The sequence below is a fragment of the Drosophila mauritiana genome, chromosome X (assembly GCF_004382145.1).
Source record: "Drosophila mauritiana strain mau12 chromosome X, ASM438214v1, whole genome shotgun sequence".
Taxonomy (NCBI): domain Eukaryota; kingdom Metazoa; phylum Arthropoda; class Insecta; order Diptera; family Drosophilidae; genus Drosophila; species Drosophila mauritiana.
Genome location: NC_046672.1, coordinates 22,782,307 through 22,787,811, shown reverse-complemented (window position 1 = coordinate 22,787,811; position 5,505 = coordinate 22,782,307).

The following is a 5,505-nucleotide window of genomic DNA, read 5'->3' as shown; positions in this document are numbered from 1 at the left end:
TAAGATTGTTTTAATGCAAAATGCTTCCACTCCAAAAGTAACTCTGTTGAAGTTTTTCAGTTGTTTTGCACGCCCCGCAACATCAGGCATGCGAAGCGATGCGGGCCATAACTCAGACTCATGCCCCCAAAACGCCCTCATCCAAAGGCCCAAACTATTAGTAGGTGCCACAGAAAAGCCAAATGCATATCGTGAATGCCATGCAAACGTGCATGCCATACGCAACTCAGAATTCGCAATGACACACCGAATGTAGATCGAGGTTGACAAGTGAAACCGCGTCGCCATATCCGTAGAACAGCTGGGTCGTTGACAGCCAATCGTACTTTCACTTGGCCCTAGCATTAGCATGGCATCATCGCTCCAGGCCATCACCATCATTCGACATCATCGACTTCATTTCCATGATCATTGTTACCGTCCCACAGGCGCTCGTTGAGCAATTCGCATCTTCATCGGATGGTCAGCGCTGGCTTCTTAGGAGTTGATGTAATAGCTAAAAAAAAATAATTTGTGTTGAGGATTTGAAAGTGTCAAAATTTACAATACTAACACAAAAAATTAAAAAATATCAAAACATTGTTCATAAGTGTGGCAACATTCAGAAATCGATATAAATTTACAAGACTAATATATACATTAAAAAAAAAAAAAAACATTTTTCAAAAGTGTAGGCGTGCCAGTTTTGGGCGGTCTGTGGGCGTGGCAACATTTAGAAACAAACTTGGCCTGCGTCTATGCCTCTGAAATTCTTACGTATAATCTCAACTTTCTAGCCTTAATAGTTCCAGAAATCTAGGACAGACGACATGGACACACGGACATGGCCAGATCGACTTGGCTATTCATCCTGATCATACTTTATATAGTCGGAAACGACTTCTTCTGCCTGTTACATACTTTTCAACGAATCTAGTATACCCTTTTACGGGTAACGGGTATAAAAATCAACGCATATAATTTGACATGCCAGTTCAACATATTTAAATCCTTCTAATCCTTTTTTTTTTTGAAATTTTGGAGTACGATCGGGGGCTTTCCTTTCCCTGCACAGGTTAGGCTTCAATATTTCAACATGTTTTAGAAATAGTGGTACAAAATGACGACTTCCGCAAATTTTTATAGGCTTTCTTATGCTAGGCATGAGTATCCCTCACTTTAGCTAATTTATAGTAATATAGGGCTGTTTTTTCTGTAGCTGCTTGGCAGAACGCACTGCGTGGCGATTTTAGTTTTCACTCCGCTTGGATTTTAAGTACAGTAATTAGCATAGGAAAACCAAATCATGGAAAAGCCAAGCGTTTCCACTCAATTTAGTTTCTTGGTAAATTTTGCGAGCGCACCTCCGACTGAGCAGTTATGGAATGGAGTGGCGGGTGCCGAGGGGCGATTGAACTGTATTAAGAGCGAAAAAAGGCCAGCACACACCTTCTCACTCTCTCGCGTGGATACACTGAAAACCATAACGTAGAATGCCTATTGGCATTTGAAATTGAAGAACTTGCAGACCCTTTAAGTGCATATTTTCTTAATAAATATTTTGGATATTTTCTTCTTAAATTTCTGATGACGTTTTAGATTGAAATAAATCGCATAATAAATAATAAATAAATATAATCGATTATTAGCATTTCTAATTGATTTATCTCAGTGTATGCACATACCCCATTAGCTGCGCGCTGCTTGGTATTCGGCTGTATGTAAGCGGGCCACATGCGGGGGTTGGGGGACGGTTTCGGGGAAGTGGCGGTTGGGGGCGGGTAGAAATACAGGTAAGCATACAGGTGCGGCCGCTTCTGGCCGCAAAAGTTTCATACCCAGCGAAAGTTCTAAGAGACTAGAGAGTGTGACCCTTTTTTCAACGTTTAATTTTTTTTTGAAAATGCAAATAGAGTGTTAATATAGCCCAGCCCAAATAAAAAGACCAATTGGCGGTAATTTTCTGATTTACACACATGTTTATGTATTTAAAAATTTGATTAAGACGTTTTCAAAGGGTTGTGTATCGACATTGCTCTGTTTATATCCATACATGTACTTATGTTTGTTCACTAAAATAGCAGTGCAAGAGAAACTAAGAAATACAAAGGTATTTTTCCATATCCCTTTCTGGAATCGACTTTTTAATCCACTTATTTTTGTAAAATGGAATGTATAGATAGGAAAAAAAAAGAAAGTCCCGTTAGTTTTTCATGATATCCTTTTTTATTTACATTCTTGAGCAAAATCACAACTTTTAGGCTGTTCATTAAAGGTTCATTAAAAGGCAATCCAACCAAGTATTATACCTTAATTAAAACATTAATAAGAAAAACTAAGTTAGTTCTAAGTCAAGATGAATTTTGTTACTATTTTTTCATAGCTCTGATATTTGAGTGAACACAAGAATTTCTGCCTATTATGTTGTTTTAATCTATATTTTCATAACTATTAAAGTAATACAAGTGAAACATTTGTTGAATTGTTTTTATTAAATTAATTAAATACCTAATGATATGATAACAAAAATTTGCTCATTAAAACTGTTAATCATAGGATTTTTTATCTTAAACTCGAATGGTATCAACCACTGCTATTTTAATGAACTTAGCTCTGTGTACGTCTGTCCTCACGGAGACGTAAAAAAAATGAGTTAGAAAGTTGGTTAATATAGCATATTCTTGTGCTTTCACGCAAAATATAGTTTGAACTCAAGTGTTTTGTGCCACACGTGCCATACAACACAAGAGTGTTGTACTATCAGATACCCCTTACTCAGCTGACAACGGACAGACTCAGAAATGATTCCTTCCCAACTTGTCAACGTATCTAGTATACCCTTTTACTCTACAAATATTGCTATGTAAGTAAACCCTATTAAGTAAGCATTATTTCAAGCCTCATAAGTATACATACATGTAGTATGTAGTATTAGTGAAAAATACAAACTAGTTAGTTAGTTACTTATCTAACGAATGCATTTTTAAAACGAATGCCAAAATCGGCGTAGTCCACTAATATTCCGCAACTATGTTGCTTGGTGTGTTAATTTTGAATTTGTTTTTCGATTTTTTTGGTTTCATTTACCTCATGGAAACGAGCGGCGGTAGCCCCCCAAATATTTGCATAATAGAAAATGTTTAAGCTCGTTTGGTGGCTCACTACTCAGCTGCTGGCAGAATCGACGAGATCTCAGATTGGCGGGGAAAGAGTCACACGGTGTTTGACAAGTTGTTCACTTTCTTTTTCACTTCACCTCGAACCCAGTAAGAAATGGGAAGAGTTGGTAACAGCATGGAGACGCCGATGACGACTGTTTATGGAGGTGTTCCATAGAAAATATTGATGTGCGTGTGCAGATTGAAAGGCAGTTTGATCAACTTAAAATTCATCTAAAAAAAGTTAGAGTGCAGCCGTAGGTATGAGTGTGTTTCAACCATCCTCTTGACCACTTGTTCGATTTGCCTTTCGAAGGGGTCTCATTAATCATGTGTTCAATGAGCCGGAGCAGTGCATTGTTTGATCCCACCTGAAGCTAATTACGCACCATAGCATTGGTTGGTCAAAGGGCAGGGCGGAGGAAGCGGCTGCAAAATTGACATTTCAAATCGCGCATACGCCCCGCCTGCCAACGAGAGGAAAAAAGTCGTCAGCAGGCGACGTTTTCGAAATTATTCAGCTCTCTCTCCGTTCGCCCCTTAAACATCGTTTTGAAAGAATTCAAAAACCCAATGGAGAGTGAAAGCAGCCGGCAAAATGTGCGAGTTTCGTTTGGTCTTTCGCCGGAGCGCCCAAATAAAAAGTCCGAACTGCTCCCAAAGATCATTAACTGTTGCTGTATCTGTGTAATTTTCGTATCTCCGAACTTTCGTATCCGTGTGATTTTTTTACCTGTGTGTGTGATTGCGCTGTGCCAGTTTGTGTGCCACACTTGCTGCGTGTTTTCATTTTTGGGCTTGGCCCGATCGGCAATCAAAGTAGTGAACTCGTTTTTAAGTCGCCCTAGACTTATTGAATGTATCTGGTTAATAGCTAAGGGGAATTCATCGGATACATGTGGGCATATGGTGTGCACTTAACACTCTGCGATTTTTTTAGTGACTGCTGGTTTGTGTTGTTGTACCTAATATTCTTATGAGACCGAATATAATTTTAGTTGAATAGCGCTGATATTTTAAGGCCCTGAAATGGTAGAAATCTGGTGCAGCCCGGCTTCTAAGAATTATTATTTTGTCGACAAATATTTATAAATTTCCAATCTATCCATTTCTTGCACAACTCTATTCTCACCCGTGCTGATTTTCATCGACATATTTGGACAGACAATACATATATGTAAGTATGTACTTACATATAGGCTCCTTAATCAGCCGATATGCGAATGCATTCGTGGATATCTATCCTGCTTATCATGGAGTTTAATTCACAATGTGATCAGCGATTTATGAGCACGCAGCCAAATGGAAAAGAAAACGAAAGACTTAAGACACAAACGTGTCGCAGCAGCGGCGGCAACTGCAGAAACCAGCAGCAGGTTGCAACTTACATAAAGCAAGTGCCAAAAGTAACAAAAGTCAAAATAAATAATAAGCGGAAAAAAGGCTACAAACAAGTGGAAAACCAGTCACGAAATTACCGGCAGGAGTCTTTGTGCAATTGACTAAGTATCTCTCCATTTTTCGGGCTTGGATTTCTGTTGTCTCATATGTTTTTATTTTACTACTTGCGTAAAGTACATTTTCTACCCGTTTCTCGTAGGATAAAATGGTATGCTAGATTCGTTGAAAAGTATGTAACTGGGGGAGAAGGAAGCGTGAAAAGTACATTATAATGTATGTATATATATTCTTGATCAGGATCAATAACCGAGTCGATTTGGCTATGTCCGTCTGTGTGTCCGTTCGTATGTAAGTCGAGATCTTAGAAACTATAAAAGCTTAAAGAGGTTAAGATTAGGCATACAGTTGTTGACCCATGCCAAAAAACCACGCCCAGATGCTGCCAATCTGTCACGCCTATACTTTTGAAAAATCTTGTGTTATTTTTTCATATTGGCATTAGTCTTGTAAATTTCTATAGATTTTTAGTCCTCCAAGGTGATAATCGGGTATCTGGTAGTCGAGGAACTACTATCGATGCTGCTGTTATTCTGGGTCCCTAAAAATCAGCTCCTAGGCTTCTTCGCTATTTCGATAATGTGACAGGTTGTTGCTGTTGTCGCTTTCATATAACGCGGGTTGAACGCTTTATTAAAGGAACTTTAGAGCGGTCGCGGTGCCTGCGTTGCGCGCCAAAAAGTGATCAAAATATTTAAGTACACACTCAAATGGTAGCCGCTTCTTTTTTCGGGTTATTTTATATGGCCTATAATTTCGTATTATATTTTTTGTGGCCTTTTGTTTATGGATCTGCTGCCTTTCTTAAGGGCTGCTGCCGCCGTTAAGCATTCGCATTGCAACCGTTACACGCCTTTTCCAGTTTACAAAACGTACTCTCTATGATATTTCTTTGCCATCCCAGAAACGC